This window comes from Globicephala melas, chromosome 19 (assembly GCF_963455315.2).
Source record: "Globicephala melas chromosome 19, mGloMel1.2, whole genome shotgun sequence".
Classification (NCBI taxonomy): Eukaryota; Metazoa; Chordata; class Mammalia; order Artiodactyla; family Delphinidae; genus Globicephala; species Globicephala melas.
The window spans coordinates 31,666,071-31,685,138 of NC_083332.1; the positions used below are offsets into that span (position 1 = coordinate 31,666,071).

Genomic DNA, 19,068 nt, shown 5'->3' on the forward strand with positions numbered 1-19,068 from the left:
ACCAGAGAACACGTATCCAACTGCAGTTCAGTGTATTGGATGGAGTACTGGGGTGGGAATCGGAAGAAATGGGTTAGAACCCTGGCTCCCATGAGTAGGGAGTACGTGTGTCATTCACCGCTGTGTGCAAGCCTGCTGGCAGCATGTGCTCCACTAATGGTTGTTGAGTCAGTGAGTGAATGAATGAGCCAATAACCTTGGATGCTTTGCCCCTCGAGCCTCAGTTTCCTCCTCTGTAAAAAATAATATAAAAAATCTCACCTGCCTAGCTCACCAGGAGAGTGCTTGTGTGTGTGTGTGTATGTGTGTGTGTGTGTGTGTGTGTGTGAAAGAGAGAGAGAGAGAGAGAGAGGACAAAAGTATGAATTTTCTCTGTCCTCTGTTGTAAACTAGAATTAAAAAGTCAGTTTTTCTCAGGTTCTGTGCTTTACCCTTAGTATTTGTGTCCTTCCTCAGGAGGAGGGACTATATTCCAGTGTCCCCTGAGCACTTAGTTCTCCATCCTATATTCTGAGCACCCTAAGGACTGGAGACCATTTTAAATGCTTTTAACTGAGCAGTTTAAATCAGAGAACAATGTTTTTTTTTTTTTTTTTTTTGAGAACAATGATTTTTAAGGTTGGCTTATGACCAATGCCACGTTGGTCCCATACTTGGCTCCAGAACTCCCCTGAAACCCTCCCCAGGATGGAACTTGCCTTAGCACAAACAGTAGCTTTTCATCCGGTGCTAGGGAGAATCTGACCTCCAGATCTCTGCCCATGCTGTTTCCTCTGCCTGAAATGCTCCCCTTCCCTTTTCCTTGTCTCGTTCCAGCTCATCCTTCAGATCTCAGCCTAGACCTCACTTCTCCCAGAATACGTTCCCCCCACTCCCCCCGCAGCCTATCAGGTCACGCTTCCTCCTCCGTGCCCTCTCCACGTCCACTTCCTCCATCTGAGGGCTTAACCCCGCTGAATGGCATCTTCCCATTCACTTGTCTGATTCCCTCATAAACAGTGGGTCCCCTGAGGACAAACACTGTGTCTTTCTTGTTCATCAATGTAATCTCAGCGCATATCACAGTGTCAGATACCGAGAAGGTGCTCAATAAATATATATTGATTAGATGAACAGCAACAGTGTATTGGTGAAATGAGAGAGAGAGAGACAGGAGTCATGAAGGTTCTCTTAGGAGGGTATTGTATTTACTGAAGTATAGAAACAACACTTCTCCTTCTACCAAAATGGCTTGCACGCAGGCAAAGCATGCAAATCCAGACCCAGAGATTCACGCGCACACCCTGCTGCAGGCAATCGCTTGTGCAATGTACTTTCCCTTGCTCTGAAACTCTCTCTTGTCATCTCCTCCCACGCATCTTTCTCATTCCCTGTATACAGGGAATTGCAAGAATAAAAGAACCTACCTGGTAGAGTAAAGGTAATGCCAGAGAAAGAGATTCCGTGATCGTACCTTTTTTTTTTTTTTTTCTTCTGTTTTTGGCCACACACCAAGGCTTGTGGGATCTTCGTTCCCCAACCAGGGATTGAACCCGGGCCGCTGTAGTGGAAGCACGGAGTCCTAACCACCAGGGAGTTCCCATGCCTAAAAGCTTTTCTCGTCTCTCTCTGCCTTCTAGATTACTGCACCATCCCATTGTGAGGAAATTTTACTTACCGTTATTATGTACAAATCAGGAAGACATCTGAACTTTTAAAAAAAATAGCTTAGTGCATGTTTCTGCCAGCTATTAGGAGTCCTCCCTGGTGTGTCTTTGGGCAAATAGCTCCCAGCTCTGTGCCTCTTTTCTCTCTCACAGAGATGAGGAACAGAAGTTGTCCTCAAAGCACAATGTGACTTTTGGGGGGAAAGAAAGAGCTCCTTAAGGATGCAGAGTTGCTGGTCATGGTTTTGTCAACCCTGAGAGGAAGGAAGGTGTCACTTGCTTCTTCCATGGGCAGGTGAATTTTAAGTTGTCTTGAAGGTTATCTTGAATGTGGTCAGAGGCTGAAGTGCCGACTTGCCTCTCCCGAAGAAAGAGTTCTGAGCTAGCCACATGAACTGCCTTGGGGAGGAGGAGAATTTCTAAAGGGGATGGGAGCGTTGTTGGTAAGGACCCAACTGGTAGCAGATCCAGCATGGTAACATGACAGAAGCCTGCGAGTGTTTTATGAGCCCAGGAACAGCAGGCAGGGCTACCTCCTTCCTGTGCCAGGCGATGCCCTTTGCCCCGTGGCTGCCTCTGACCTCTTCCTGGCTACTTCTCCCAGCGCTGCCGACCACACTGCAGGTGTAGAGGACCAGTTACTAGGTCTGGGCTGCAAACCAGGGGTGCTTGGGTGAACTCGCACTGCGAGACAGATCTTATTGAGCTCCTAATGTCAGCCTTTGCAATATGTTCCATCAAAATCAGTTCCCAAACTGGGAGACTTCATGTAAAATCCAGATCTCCACGTCTTTGGAAAAATGGAAGATGTGGCAACACCAGGCTCACGTTCTTCCACAAGAATAACCAGCCAGAGGTGAATGGCTGCTGCCCCCTCCAGAGAGGACTTGCTGTCTCCAGGCTCCGCTGCTGCTACCCAGGGCTCCTCCAGGCTGAAACCAATGTCCACTGCCTTTTATCATTATGTTACCTGCTGGGCCCCGTGAAGGCACCTGAGGGTCTCTCCCTGGGTGGGGAACCTTCTGTCCCCCAGGTGCTTCATGATGCACTGAGTCCCTTTTCCTCCCTCACCCTGTTGGTGCTGATGTGTCCAGTGTTTCAGTGCTGAGGACTGGCTTCTTTCTGCCTCTAAGTTGTGAGTTGCCATCATCATGAAGAAACACAAGGCCACAGGCTAAGGAGCAGGCAAGGACCTGTTCTTCCCTTCCCAGATAACACACTCCCACTCCAGCAGTAACCTTCTGGGAATCATGCCCGTTTCTCTTCTTCTTTCTATTCCATTAGTGGTTTTCAAAGAGGACGTTTCAGCCAGATAAAGGAAGCAGCTGGCACTGTATCAGGCCTCCTGCAGGATGAGTGTTTTGGGGGGAGTCAGGGCTTTCCTGTGATTTGTTTTCGTACCTGGTAAGTTGGGATCTCCCAGGTCATTGAGGTGTGCTCTCCTAAGGAAGGAATCAGGGCCTGCTTAACTTTGATCATTGAAGTCACCGTTCTCCTTGCCCTTCTTTCATAAACAAGGAAATTGGAACAGAGCTAAGAGAGGCTTTTTCATGCACTTCAGGAAAGAATGAGCAATGGAAAAAGGAAATTGAGAGCTTTGGGGAGTTTATAGCAGAGGAGTATTTGAGTTTGAAATAGGAGCTGGGAATCCATATGTTTGGGAGGAAAGAAAAGAAAAGACCCTCCACACGCACAGAGCTTCAAGGGTACGTGCGGAAATAGCTATGGCAAAGGCGGCAGGGAAGCCCACGTGGGCTTTATCAGACCCAGATGTTCAGGCAGCAGTCCTCAGGATGCCCATGAAAGGGTCCAGAGCCAGAGCCTGCTGTGCTGGACTCAGTGTTTTCTTAACTACCGAGAAGCATGTGAAATCAGTGGCCAGGAGCTTTCCACTGTGCGCTCAATGAATCCGTGAGGCCCTGCCGGGGTCTTCGCCACACCAGTTACACACAGGCTGGGCTGCCTCTCGGCAAGACTTGGATGTGGACAAGACTGGCTCACCTAGCCCCGGTCCTTGCCTGTCAGCCCCCGTCAAGCAGGGGCTGCCAGCTTGCCTCTGCTGCCCTCTGCCCCAGACTAACCTTGGGATACAGGAGTTGGAAAGCCTGGGTTTAGCTCTCAATTCCACCTTGCATAAATGACTTAAACTCTCTGAGCCTCAGTTTTACCATCTTTAAAATGGGGAGAAAACATTTGTGAGGTGCATACAAGATATAAAGAATAAAGCACAAAACATGTTTTTTAAATCATGTTTTTTTAATTATTCATAATTAAAATATTACTATGGAATATTTCAAACATATGCTTATGTAGACAGAATAAACCCTCATTTACTGGTAACCTTGCTTCAACAATGATCAACTAATGGCCAATCCTTTTTTTTGGGGGGGGGCGTAGTTGTTTTACAATGTTGTGTTAGTTTCTACTGTACAGCGAAATGAAGTAGAGTTCCCTGTGCTATACAGCAGGTTCTCATTAGTTATCTATTTTATACATATTAGTGTATATATCTTATTTCATCTATATTTCCACCTACTTTCCCCATCCCCCTGTTATTTTGCAGCAAATCCCAGATAGCGTATTATTTGATCCCATTATCACACTTACATGGATGACCTGCTCCCTTAACCAACTGAAACGTATCCAATTCTCAGATGTCCCTTTCTGCACCCTTTTCCTCTTCCAGAGTGCCACCATTACCAGCCCAGCCATGCACCTGGTACCCTAAACCCCTCTCAAAGCCATTATTCCTACAAAACTGTCACCACTGATAGCAGCTCAGGTTGTAAGCCCTGGAGTCCTGAGAGGTATTTGCATTTTACCAGAGTCTGGTATCTTCAGAGAAAAGAGTGGAACTCTAGGGAATCCCTGGTGGTCCAGTGGTTAGGGGTCCGTGCTTCCACTGCAGTGGCCATGGGTTCGATCACTGGTCAGGGAACTAAGATCCTTCAGCATGGCCAAAAAAAAAAAAAACCAAAACTGTAAAAGGTAGACACTGAACATCAATCCTTGGAAGGAGAAGATATTGGGCCATTCCAAGCTCTCCAGGCCCTTGACATCAAGCTTAAACCCTGTAGGAATTGACTAAGCTCCTCCTCTGTTGGTGTTTTTCTTCCAGGAAGAGGGCACATGTGGCAGAGAACACCAAGTGAATTAGGTCCTCCTTCAGCCACTGGCTGCAAGAGAATCAGGGCTCTCCTCTGCCAGCAGATGCTCTACTGCTGACTGAAGTCTGTGACAGAGATGACTATGAGACTCAGCTGTACTCCCAAGCCCCTGCAGAGTGGATAGAATGCGGGCTCCAGGGGCCAGGAGGCCAGGTTGAAATCCTGCCTGCACCGTTTACATCACATCACTTCTCTGTGCCTGTTTCTCTTCCTCATCTGTAGAGTTAGGGGTTCCGATACTTAGCTCACAGTTGGTGAAAAGATTCAACGAGGTAATACTGTGTCCATTAGGATTCTCTTGGTAACCAGGGACAGAAAATCCAACCCAAGATGCCTTTGGACAAAAAAGGAATTTGGCGCCTTACCTTAAGCTGAGAAGTCCAGGGCTGGTGAGAGGGTTCTGCACCCACTTTCCAGTGTGTGGTTTGGAGGGGGTGGTCCAAGGAGTTCTCTGAGATGCCAGATGGGTGTCCTACAGTTCAACTCAGTCCTGACCCCACCTACCTGGAAATACCTGTCAGATCCCACAGGTTACGCAACTGCCCTTCACTCCAAGCCCACCTCACTTCAGGCACTATTTCCAAGTCCAGGTCATCACCTGTGCTTCTAACCGATCAGCTGTAAATCAGAGATTCCCTCAACCTCTTCCTCAGATTCCTTTAATTTGCTAAAGTGGCTCACAGAACTCAGAAAAACAGTTTACTTACTAGATTACCAGTTTATTATGAAAGGATATGACTCAGGAACAGCTAAATGGAAGAGATGCATGAGGCAAGGTATGGGGAAAGGGGCGGAGCTTCCATGCCCTCTCCCAGCCCACTACTCTCCCCAGATCACGTGTTTACCAACCCGGAAGCTCTCTGAAAATAGTCCTTTTGGAGTTTTATGGAGGCTTCATAACATAGGCATGATGGATTAAATCATTGCCCATTGGGGATTGAACTCTATCTCCAGCCCTCACCCCTCACGGGAGGTCAGCAAGGGTGCGACTGAAAGTTCCAACCTTCTGATCACTTGTTTGGTTCTCCTGGTAACCAGCCGTCATCCTTAGGTGCTTTCCAAAAGCCACATTATGAACATAACAAAGGACACCTTTACTGCTCTGTTCATTAAGGAAATTCCAAGAGTTTTAGGACCTCCGTGCCAAGAACTACGGAGGAAGACCAAATATTTCTTTCTTCTCTTTTTTTTTTTTTTTCAGTATGCGGGCTTCTCACTGCTGTGGCCTCTCCCCTTGCGGAGCACAGGCTCCGGACGCGCAGGCTCAATGGCCATTGCTCACGGGCCCAGCCGCTCCGCGGCATGTGGGATCTTCCCGGACAGGGGCACGAACCCGTGTCCGCCGCATCGGCAGGCAGACGCTCAACCACTGCGCCACCAGGGAAGCCCAGACCAAATATTTCTATTGCTTATTACAAATCACGTTATCACTGGTGGTCCTGGCTGGGTTTGGGGTTCTAATGTCAAAATCAGGACTTGGTTTCTCTCTACTTCTTGGTTCATATTTTATGTTTCAATTTGAGTTTTGGGTTAAAGTGGTAAACAAAATGACAGCATCCGCTTTAGCCCCTGTATCCTTTCAGGATCTCCAGAGAGAATCTCTTTTCCAAAAGTCCTAGGAAAAGTCTCACTGATCCTCATGGGGTCACATGACCATCTGTGAAGCAATCACTGTGGTCCAAAGAAATGAGATGCACTCATTTTCCTAGGCGGAATCCCTGGATCTGTATGACTGAGGGGAAGGGGAGGGGTGATTCTTAGAGGGAAATTGCAGAGGGAGTTGGGCAAGGTTACCAAAACGAAGGTGGCCCAGCCCTGATGACAAAGCTGAATATGTTTGCTATAGATGCTTCATAAGTCTTTGGGCACATTATAAAAGCTGATAAAAATGATTTTTAAAAATTCCCTTCTATCTCATGGAGTATTTTGGTTCTTTTTCAACTATGTTCTACATATTTGATCTCACCACAGTCCTGGGAGACAGACAGGAGGACAGGTACTATCCCCTTTTACAGATGAGGAAATCAGAGCACAGAGCAGGTCAGGACTTTGCCCCCCGTCACACAGCCAGGTAATATGGGCTCGGCAGCTGGTGCCACATAACATAACTGGCTCTGAATCCCCTGGCAGATCCACTGGAACTGGAAACTGAGACATACAGTGTATGGGTTAATCAGGGCCTGACAGGGGGTTTGGGTCAGCTGCCCAGGTTTGTTGCAGAGTAAGCAGTCTAGACTGGCAGCAGCCTGGGTGGGGTCAAGTACCCATCACTGATGCCCGGGCAGCTGGCAAGGGAGAGAGCTGGTACACAGGCCAAGACCCTGCCACCCCAGGGATACCCTCTCATGACCAATTCCATGTACAACAAGAAACTGGGTACAGGACTTAGTTTTCCTCGTCCCGGAAAAAAGGTGCCAGTCCAAAAAACATTGGGGGGAGGGTTAAGGCCGCGTTTGTTGCCAGGCTGACTTCTCCCAAGGGAAAGTGGTCCCAGAGCCAAGAGTGTCCTTTGCCAAGACATGGAGAGAGAGCAGAATCCCCAGTTAAATGGGGGTGGTTTGGCCAGAGCACTTGGGATCCTCCTAAGTGCTGTTGGGCTCTCCAAAGAGCCTTCCAAAAAACAGCACCCCTCTTCTACATCCCGGCTCTGAACACACTGAATAAAAAGGACAAAGGAATGGCAGAGAGCCAAGGTACCACCTTAATTATCACGAAAGCTAGCATGGGGGATGTAGCTTAGTGTGAGAACAAATTGGCTTCCTAACAGCCTGGAAGGAGGAGGGGGCAGAGCAGAACGTTGCGGATAGCCTTCCCAAGCTTTCCAGTCAGACGTCATTCCATGGGCATGGGCAGTGAGAGTCAAGACCAAAAGTGTGTTCAGGGAAAATCCCTTCTCATGGAAACCAGAAGTGGGGAAAAACAGACAGTGGCACGTTATTCATCTCTCTGGGCATCAGTCTCTCCTGGGTACGATGGATGATGACAGTACCTCCCTCACGAGGACGCAGTAGGGTCCAAGGGAATAATGTGTATGACAGCCCTGGCATGTAGTAATCACTCAGTAAAAGCTGCCTGTCTCTGTGTACAGGCCAGGTTCATGGCAGGTGACCTTGCTTTTCTCTCCAGCACGAAGCCCAGGGCCCCTGTGTCCTGCTATGTTTGTGTATCGCTCTTTCTCTCCAGCTGTAAAAATTCATGAGAATGTGGGTGTGCCGTGGCTTTTCAGTTCTTGCCTTCTTCCCAGGCTGTGTTCTCCCACTTGGGGGTGGCAGGGGGATGGCAGACATCCTCTTCACAGTGGTGAGAGCCCCCCTCTCCCCCCAGGCCCTGTTCCAGCAGAGCCTGGCTCAAAGTTCAAAGCCGAGGTGGCTTTGTTGAGTAATTCAGTGATACTGCCTGCTCGACCGCCATCTAAGGGTACGGCTCACTCCCACACACCCGTTTGCCGAGCATCTGCTGCCCTGTGTTTTGTGGTGTGGAGGCTGGGAACGGGCACGTCGCCCCAACTGACCGCCGTGAGGCTGCGTTTCCTTCCTCTCCCCGCTGCCCTTGGGCTCTGAGTCTCACACACAGCCTCGCTCAGTGAGGTTTCAGATCCACTCCCAGGCTGCCTGGCGCTGACTGCATCTGGATTCACACCAACCTCTTCCTCCTGGGGGTTCAGAGTGTTCTTGGAAGGCAGCCTGGGAAGGGAAAGGCCTTCCCCAGCATTCCCCATCCAGTGGTTGGCTGACAGCGGAGACCTGAACTGCCAGGAGCTCTGGAGTCAGACAGACCTGAGTTCAAATCCCTGGGTGACCTTGGGCAGGCGGCTCACTCTGCTTCGGTTTCCTATTCTGTAAAAAATGTGACAGTAACAGGATCTGCCTCGTGGGATTATTGCCAGGATTCAGTGAGATGCTCACCGTGGACTGCTCACCCCGTGTCTGGCAAGCGGGAAGCGCTAGAGAGATGATAGCCCTTGACCATCAGTAAGGGACCTCCCTTCCCAGGAAGGGAGTGAACATGACCTTCTTTTGCCCACCCCACCTCCCAAATTAGACCCCTGTGTAGTTGCTCTGACTTGACCAAACCCATTTGGTTTTTGCAGAGACCTTTGGGGCAAGGACTCTATCTCATTTGTCTTGTAACTCCCCTGCCTAACATGGTAGCTGACACTTAAAAAGCACTGAATGTTTTGAGTAAATAAGTGGAGGGTAAAGAGCAAGGGAGTGTCTGGTGAGCAGCATCTGTTCCAGGACTGTTTTCTGAACTCTACACCGTTCTTTCTGCCTCTTTCTCTTCTTCCTTCCCTCCCTCCTTCCTCCCCTCCTTCCTTGCTTCCTCTCTCCTTCCTTCTTTCCTTCCTTCCTTCTGACCTTCCTTTCCTTTTTCTAAACGAAAATAGCTTCCTTCTTTCCTTTTCTTGTAATCCAAGCTGTGAGAGCATCCCTTGAGAGCCCTTCACCCAGCCTAGAGAGCTTCGATTCCTCTTTCAAATTGAGTCTCTCCCCTGACTCATTCATTAAAATGCATAGGGCATGTGACCAAACTGCATAATGAGTCTCTCATGAGGAAGGCTCAGAGGCACAGACATGCTGCCAACTGCAAAGGCAAATACTTCCCCCCCCAGCTGTGGATCAGGCTCATTGGCCGCCATGCCCTGGGAATGCTGGGGGCTGCCGTTCATCTCCAGTAAATCAGCCAAGCCCTGGAGAGCTGCAGCCTGGCGCGGGCTCTGCAGTCTTGGAAGCTGCATTCCTTTGGAGGATCCAACCCATGACCTTTTCTCAACCTTCCTCCACCCCCGCTTCACTTAGTTGTTCATTTATTTCAATATATTTTTAACCACACAAGTAGTAAGTGAATATATTCTTATTATAAAAAATTCAAACATAAAAGCAAGGCTCCTATGATAATTCCCCAATACTGCTACCCCTCTCTGAGATAGCCTTCTTCCAGTGTCCTCCAGCTGCTCTGTAAAAACACCCCATAAAGGCGATTTGGGGACCCAAACACCCTTTTGCCCTCCTGAAGTCCTAGGCCAATTCTCAACAGAACAGCCAACATGCATCTTGGACCCTTTCTCAGCCCCCTTCGTAGCAGCCCTCCAGTCTGCCATGTGTAATCCCCACTCACTCGGGGAAACTCCCCTGAATCCCATCCCTGCAAGAGAACCCCACCATCTACACTTAGGAAGAAAACAGATAAGCCAGATTATTCCCTGATGAGACAGTTAGGTTTAACTGTTTTTCAGAGGTGTCTGCACTTTCATTTGGAATCTTGCGGCATTCAAGGTGTCAGAATCCACTGATATCATGGTGGCCTCTCAGGCACCAAGGCTGCCTGTGTTCCGCTTCCGGGGAACAAGCCTCTCCGAACCCCCTAAATATGTCACCTGGGTAATAACCTGTTCTGCCAGGGTGTGGCCTTGGGAAAATCACTAACTTCCCTGGATCACATTAACTGACCTGCAGGATGGGAATAATACTAGCACCTCCTTCATTGGGTTTTTGTGAAGCTTAAATGGAACTATCAATGAAAAGCTTTTAGCGTTTTGCCTGGTATGTAGTCAAGATGAAATTAATTTTCATATCATGGTCAGGAATGATCCTCATCATCATTAGTTTTACTCTAATCCATAATACTCCAATTCATTCATTCCAGAAGTATTTTTATTGAGCACTTACTACGTGCCGGGCACTGTCCTTGATCCTGGGAGTCCAGCAGAGAAGGAGTCAGACACAGTTCCCACCCTCGACGGGCGTGTGTTCTAACACAAATGTACTGGACCTTTCTGTTTGATAAGCACTTTGTTCTCAGTTATGTCATGTGGTCCTCACTGATGCCTTTTAGTCAGGCAATGACCATATGATTTTCCCCGTTGTTTAGGTTTAGAGAATTAAACTAATGAGACAGTTAGAAACTGCCCACCTACAACCTGATCTAGGGTCTTTCTGATTCCAGTCTCTTGAGGTATCAATGATTGTTCTGGAGCGTGGGGCTGGGTGAGGGGCTTTTGAGCAGCTCCCAGAACTTGAAAGCCCTGACCCCACCAGCAGTAGCACAAAAGAGAGACAGGACCGCCCTCCGTGTGCCTCTGAGAATCCCAGTTAGTTCTGTCCGTGAAATCAATCACCTGGGCCTAACAAGCTTTCTCTGCTTGGTGCCAGCTTCCGGGGCCTTTTTATTAATGAAAACGTGCTTGCTCCATCCAGCCTGTGACCCATGGGCCTGGCCATGACTGCAGGCATCTTAGCTGTCTGAGTGCACTTCCCCCTGGGCTCCCCCCAGAGCAAGAGAGAGAAGGGCTAGGACTGTGGGTTCAGTGACCAAACTGCATCTCCTTGGGGGAGGTGCCAGGACTCCCAGCTGGAACGGGGTTCTCTGCACACAGCCAGCATCCCTCAAGTCAGGGCCAGGCCGGGCAGAGAGAGAACAACACACAGGAACTAGAAGTCTATCCAGGGCAGGCCTGGCAAAGACCCCAGGGAGAGGGCACTGAGGGCCAGCCACCACGTGGATAGACCCAGGACGTGAACAGGGCTCTGCCAGGGACATTTTGCTGCCCCCATCACAGTGACCACTTGCTCCTGCCCTCTGACTGCAGGTGACAATTCTGAACCGGCACAGCAGCACGTGACTGGTGAAGGGTCCCCCACCTCCAAGGTCAATGCTGCCTAATCCTCATGGAAACTCACACACCCCTGCCCTTCTTCAGGGTCCTTTATCCACTCTGTCTTGACAAGCCCACACCCTTCCGAGGTGTGCTTCACACCCATCCCAAGAGTAGAGTTTCATTTTCTCTTTTATTGAATCCAAGTACACAGGATCATTCATAATCTTTGATTCATGACATTCTTTCGTCTTCATTTGGACCCTGCACAGCATGCATCTGGTTATTTATTATTTATTTATGTTTACTTATTTATTTATAATACAGTAAACACCTGTGAACCCACCACCCACTTCTCCCTATGTGTTTCAGCCCTTCCCATCACTTCGCCTCCCTCACCCATCCTGAATCTTGACTTTACCATTCATTGCTTTTCTAAAAATTAATTTTAATATATTTTTCTAAAAGTTGCATTGCTTAGATCTTGTTTTTACCTTGCTTAAGAGAATATTCTGCTGTATGTAGTCTTCTGAAATATACTTTTTCCTCAAAATATTATATTGCTAAAATTCATCCATATTGTAGCATAGAGCTATGTATGGTCCCTTTGTCCTCTTTATCACATCCCATGAGTACTTTTTATTTTTTTGATAGGTAAGAAGTGGATTTATTTAGAGAGATACACATTCCATAGAAAGAATGTGGTCCATCTCAAAAGGCGAAAACTGCCTTGGGAGAAACACACTCCACAGACAGAGGGTGGGCCATCTCAGAAGGTGAGAGGCCCCACAAGTATAAATTTATTCTCCTGTCAATGAACATTTGAGTCGTTACCAGCTTTCCACTCCTTTGAACATGCTGAGCTGAACGTTTTGCACACACCTCCTGAAAAACAATGTGAATGTACCCATTTACCATCTCACCAGCAATGAACGTGTGAAGATCCTATTGATCCACCTCCTCTCCAGTACTTGGCATTATCAGGCTTCTTAATTTTTTCCAACTGAAAGGTTATCAAATGGTGTCTCACTGTGGTCTGTTCGTTTTTATCGGCCATCCAAGTATGGTTAACAATGATTAGTGGTGCAGTGGGGATCACCCTGCCAGGGGGCCGTGAGATTTAATGAAGCACAACATGCTTGCAAAGTCTCTCCCAGTTGGGACCATGTCATTGTCTTCTTCAGCTGTGGGTCCCCAATACCTAGCACGGTGCCTGGCAACTCATTGTTATCATCACTGTGATCATCCTAACCGCAACGATAATAATAGATTAACAGGTATTGAGCACGTACTAAGTGCCAGGTGCTATCCTAACTAACACCTTTACTTTTATTATCTTGTTTCATCATTTCAGAAACCCTATAAGGTAGGTTCTATATTACCCTCTTATAAAAGAGGGGGAACTGAAATTAAATATCTTTCCCAGAATCACACAAATAGTAAATGATGGATCCATTCACCATACCTGAACCCTGGCATCTGACACCCAAGCCCTTAACCACTATATTATAGGTATCCAGTAATACTTGAACGAAGTGCCTTTACTTACCGGTACCCAGAGGCAGGGTCAGATGCCTTGGCACTTTTACTTTTTATCTCCCATCAGATATATTTAACATGCACCCAAATTTTGGTTCTAAACAAAGCTTAGAAGATTTTTATAATTTTACTGTAGTCAAATGTAACTCATTTATGATTGGTTATAATTTCTCAGCAATTATTATGCAGACTTGAGAACTCTCACTGTGAGAGAACTCTAACCTGCAAATTGTTCTTAAATGTCATGAGATGTTTATGAATTTCTCCTTTACCAATAATTCCCCTAACCCTGCTCTATTTTTTTCCTCTTATCAATCACACTTATTATCTCTAACATACCATATAATTTGCTTATTTTTGTGTCCGTTATTCACCCACAAGGGCAGGAATATTTGCTTAGTTCTGTCTATATCTTTAATTGGTTTAGCACTTATGTAGCCCTGAAACTATAGTGCCTGAAACTATACCTGGCCAGAGAAACAGCTCAGCAGATCTTTGGTGAATGAATGGCAGAAATGTACGCTTCCAGGAATGAATGAATGAATGAGTGAATAAGCCAACGAATAGTAAATTGAACAGTTAATGAAGATTGGCTATATTATTTTCATTTGGTGGTTTAATTTTTTCTTTTAGAGCCAACTCTTTTTTTCAGGGTTCAGGTTTCAAACACTTCTGTAGGCCCTGGGAGGCCAGAGATTTTGTGTCTCTATGCCAGATGGCTAAAACAGTCCTGAGGATCCAAAACAATGTTTTGTTGCCTTTTCCTTTATCTCTTAAAAACCAACATCAGCAATGAGCAGCCTGCCTCAAATGAGACTGGCAACAAGGCAGGACGCATTAAAAAAACAAAACACAACACAACAAAACAAAAAACTCCTGGCAGCATTAATATAGCAATTTTTCTAGCAATCTCCATCAGTGTCCAGGTCCAGCGCACGCTGTTATATGTGCAAAACATCTGACATATGCGTAACAGGCTTGAACCCCTGGCTGTTGTTTGTATTTCCAAACTGGGGTGCACTAGATAAATGCAGGAATCAGGAACCATCCCTCCTAGTCAAGCATTTGTGGCTCAGTTCTCAGAGCCAGGCCAAACGAGTAATTATAGCTTCCCTCTGTGGTGTACAGGGCAGGAGGCTGATTTAATAAAGGAAGCCTGCTGTCTGTCTCCAGCCTGGCTCTGACTCATGGGACCAGGGAGTCCCAAACTCGCTACCCACAGAGGGCGGGCGAGCAGCTGCGGAGGGTGGTAGGTGCGGGTGGCCGCCTAGAAAAGCCGAAAGCCCAGAGAATGAGGAAACTCCCTGCTTGGCCCTGACGAACCTGCAGCTGGAGCCAGAGGAAGTGAGGCTCAGACAGCGCAGCTGCTGTTCCAGCAACTGCGACCCCTGCCACACCCTTGAAAGGAGGCCCCCGCCGCGTGGAGATGTAAAATAAAATGGGTTAGTAATTTTCACATTCGGGATTAATTGGGGGAGAAGCCAAATCGCCTCTGTGAGGGACGGCTGCCTTTGCATGCTAGGCCGGTGGCTTGGGTTTCTTGTAGGGGCCTTGGGTGGTTGGAGTCTGGAGAGATGAGCGCTCCGTCCTTTTGATTTCCCACTTGGGCAGGGGAGGCAGCTAATTAGGTCTTTACAGCCACAGTGGCAGTTTGACCTGGGAGTGGCTTCAGCTCCGTGAGGGCGACAGCCTGCTCTGGGGAGGATTTGGACTCCACCCTAGTCGGGTCACCCGCGGTCATTTTATCCTTCCTTCCGTCTCCTTCTTCTTCCTCCCCTGGCAGGCAGCCAGATGGAGACAACTTGCCCTCCTCCTCCAGGCCCCGTGGGCCAGGAGATTCCAGCCCGCACCCCTTCCCTTCCCGCTGAGTCATCCACCTCCCGGTCAGGTGATCCTCCCCTGGGCCCTTCTGAGAGCACCTTGACCCATATTCTGAACTCTCCATTGCAGCAGGTTCGAATCGTCCTGAGAGAGGGCCCGCCAGGCCAGCGGGCAGGGGGCCCTGGTGCCGCTGCCGGCAGCCCCAGGCTGCAGACCAGGCGCCCCGGGCAGTAGGAAGGGGGTGCTCCCCACTGAGAACCACCAGACAAGCCTGAAAACCGGAGGCTGTGTGCCCGGCGGGGGGAGGGAGGTGTCGAGTTGAGTCAGCTGGGAAAGCTGACAGCCACTGGGAGACACACGCCTCCTCCCCTCCTGCTTCGGGCTGGTGGCTCCGTGCCAGGCCCCGACTGAGCGGGCTGCCGGGGACAAGCAGGGCAGTGAAGGGCACATGCGATCCCGGCTCCAGGGTTGGGTGATACTGCTGTCCAGGGGAGGGGAAAGGTGAGGAACTATGCAAATCATGGGATCAACCTAGATGACTCATCGGGATAATCCCAGCCGAGAAAATAGCTCCACCCCACCCCTACCCACAAGGAACAAGTTCCCGTCCCCAAATCACCCACAAAACAGCCTCGACTTACTTTGTCTATGGGTTCTTTGTGCAGTTGCGGCCTGTGCACTCTTTGTGTCCCCTGAATGTGAGGATAATGGGGGCGGTGCTGTGGGAAAGGAAATCAGCAGGGAAGGGTTCAGAATCAAACTTCAGTCACTGTAGGCCTCAGTCTCCAATCTGTCACCGGGGGCAGGGGTTTAATAAAACACACTACGTACATCAAATGGTGTGAGCGTTAGGTCAGATGGCATGTGTAAAAGTATTCTATTAATCATGCATAATTATGCGTAACTATACGATGTTCTCTCCTCTAGATTGTTATATCATTCCCTCCTTCTTCTTTTTGTTTTTTTTTCTAAATTGTTTGGCCACGCCCTGCCGCACATAGGATCTTCCCCCACCAGGGATCACACCCGCACCCCCTGTAGTGAAAGGACAGAGCCTTAACCACTGGACCGCCAGGGACCCCCAACCCCAGCCCCAGCCCCAGCCCCTTCTGAGAGGATCATTTTATTTGCTGAATGTCCCAGACATAGAAGAGCCTGGCCCTGGGTGTGTTCACAAATGCAAACAGAAAACAGAAGTTTCTGGCTACTTTGTGGTCTATCAAGTCTAATAATGCACAGCCCCGCGGAGCATGATTACATGCCACCCACAGGTTAACTGTACATCATTTTATTCTTTCATATCAAGAAAAGCTGTGCCTGTATCATAATTTGGATAATAATCTGCAGACTGGAGCAAAGTTCATTTTTAAAATCAGAATGTAAACTTAAGAAGAAGTTACTGCCTGGGGCACAGTGAGTGCTAGATGGCAGGGCAGGTGCAAGTGACACGGGTGGAAGCAAAGATGAAGGGAAGAGGGAAAGAAGGGAATTAGTCACTGTAGGAGCAGAGCTGGATTTACCAGGAAGCTAATAATGCTTAAATTTCAGGACCCTTCATTTGCATGCATTCCAAGGCCTGGTACCTAATTTTTAATTTGTAATTACGTATTCCTTTCCTAAAAGCGAGCCCGCAGTATTGTATACACTTCAGGCCCCACCACACCTGGATCTGTCCCTTTCCAGAACGTCTCTGAGAGACTCAACCTTTGTTCTTGTATAAGATTCACAAGCACAAAAGAAATGCAAGTGGTATGGGGCATGTGGCATTTCCACGTTGTCTCCACCGTGAACTCCAATTCTGAAATTTGCAGGGAGATCCACATGTAAGCCAGGCGAGGACAACACCCTAAGGAATGGGATGTAGAAAGAGGGTGGAGGTCAGGAATGCACAGAATTATTGGGCCAATTCCAACTGACTTCCCGAATCCACTGTGGTAGTTCCAGGACTCTGCAGTGTCCAGGTTTGAATCTGATTGCACAGCATGGGGCAGTGGAAAGACAGTGGCTTGCAATCTGGAAGTCTCTAACTAGTCCTGGCTGGTCTTCTCTAGTCCTCTCTCACTAACTAGCTATGTGGCCCTGGTGGAGTAACTTAACCTCTTTGGGTCTACATTTAAGATAACGGTGGGTGCTTTCAGAGGGCTTTGCTTAAATTGCCTTGTTCATCACTGTATTCTCATTGTTGAGTGCAATGTAATAATAATAATAATTAGTATTATTTTATATTAATAGCAAAAATTTACATAGTGCTTATAGATGTGGAAACTGAAGTACAAAGCTGTTACTAAATTTCCCCAGGTCATCCATCTAGTACACGGCAAAGCTGTGATTCAAACTCAAGCAGTCTGGCTCCAGAGTCCCCCTTTTCAATCACTTTACATCTTAAATACATATTTTTTTTAAACTAATAGATTTTATTTTTTAGAACACTTATAGATTTACAGAAAAATTGAGAGACAGTACAGAGAGTTTGAGGAATGAAGCAAATCAGCAAATGAAGTATCCTTTGATTGAGGCCATGATTCATTACCCAAGGTACATGGGAAAGAAACTGGTGAGCTCTCCATTTTGTATAGGTTACTCCACCTAATTCTCATAGCTAACTACTTTGTTAAGTAGGTAGCATTAACAGCATTTTTCAGTGAGGAAACTAAGGCTCAGAGAGGCTAGGGGACTTGTCCCAGGTAATGCAGCAGATGTAGGTTTAAGACTAGAAAGTTATGATGTATCGGATCCTAAAGATATGTTTGCTTCTCTGAAAACTTCGTAATTATCACCAAAAGGTATTTTGTCTTATGTTTATTTCCCTAACGTTCACCTCTAGTGCCACAGAGTTTTAAAAATGCTTTGTAACCTTTTATATCTTTTGGTCCAGGAAGGTGGGTGAGGCAGTGATTATGATTCCATTTTATAGAGGAGGCTACTCAGGCTGTAAAAATTAAGATCCTATGATAAGTGCTGAGGTAGAGTCAGGACTGAAACACGATTTGTTGACTCTTCTCCCTTTTCATTCAAGCATCCCTCCATCATAAACTACCTCACTGCACGTTTACTCTTGCTAAGCCCACACAGAGGAAATACCTTGTTTGCTATGAGTCCCCGAGGGACTGCCTCTCTTCCCAGAGGGCGGCCAAGAAAATTTTTCCAAAACCGAAGCTTTGACTTCGTTTAAGTCCTTTACTACATGTTTGGCATTTTATCTGCTCGGTTACCAAAGCATGGAGAGAAAGGGTTAACTGTGCCATTTTCTTTTCCCCCCTGTACTGAACCAACCCAAGGGGGAGTTGGCCATTTTCAGTTAAAGAAGGTTGTGCCTGATTCTGATGGCGCAATCAGAAACTGCATGGCCAGTGCTGGAAACCCATTTCATGATGGCAGCAAAGAAAGGGTTTCCACTCTGTGCTCAGCTCTGCGGCCAATGTAAGTATACTTCTGAAGCAAGCAAATTATCTTTGGCACTTCCCCTTCCTTGACAGCCTCAAGCTGGAGGCACCCAACTTACTACCCCAGAGCAGAGCATATTCTTTTTCGTTTGTTTGTTTGTTTTTACTTGATCTTCTTATTTTGAAAAAAATTTCAAGCCCATGGAAATGGTGCAAGAATGAGGCGTCATAGATTAAGAAGGGCTTCCTTAACGTTTGTATTTTAATTTTCTATACAATTTTTAAAGATTACACTCCATTTACATTTGTTACAAAATGTTGGCTGTATTCCCCATATTGTACAATATCATCCTTGTAGCCTGTCTTACACCCAGTAGTTTGTACCTCCCACTACCCACCTCCTGTACCGCCCCCCCCAAGAGGGTTAATTAACTTTAAAAGCCTTATTTAATGTAATTTTTTTATTTAAAAATGTTAATTTTATTTATTTTGACTAGGAGTTACATTTGTCTGGTTCAAAATTCAAGAGGATATACAGTGAGAAGTTTCTCCCAAACCTTGTCCCCCATTATCCAGTGTCCTTTTCTAGAAGAAGCCAATGATTCAGTTTATTATGTACCCTTCCAGAGATATTTCATATGTATACAAGAAAATATAATTGTATGCATGTATTCTTGTTTTGCCTCTTTTTCCCCATGATAGCATACTCTATTATCCCACATCTTGGTTTTGTATTTGAAATCATTCTAATTCCATTCATAAAGAGTACTCTCAAATTTTAAAGAATGATTTTATTGTATTCCATTGTATGGGTATTCCATAATTTGGTTAACCAGGTCCCCAGGGTCATCACTTAAGTTGTTTCTAAACTTTTGCCTTTACTGACAGTACTGTAATGAATAACCCTGTACGTGTGT

The 19,068-nt window shown here is 47.0% G+C and overlaps 1 protein-coding gene across 2 annotated transcripts in view; it reads left to right on the forward strand.

Moving 5' to 3' along the window:
- The window catches only part of CHD9 (chromodomain helicase DNA binding protein 9), a 244,924-nt gene that overhangs the window by 14,335 nt on the left and 211,521 nt on the right, over positions 1-19,068 (forward strand). Inside the window, exon 1 of one of the 2 annotated variants that reach the window (XM_070044370.1) lies at positions 14,311-14,389. The exons of the other annotated variant lie outside the window; for it this stretch is intronic. The gene's annotated coding sequence lies outside the window, so the exon portion shown is untranslated. Of the gene's footprint in view, positions 1-14,310; positions 14,390-19,068 lie in introns of those variants that run through there. 2 annotated transcript variants of the gene reach the window in all.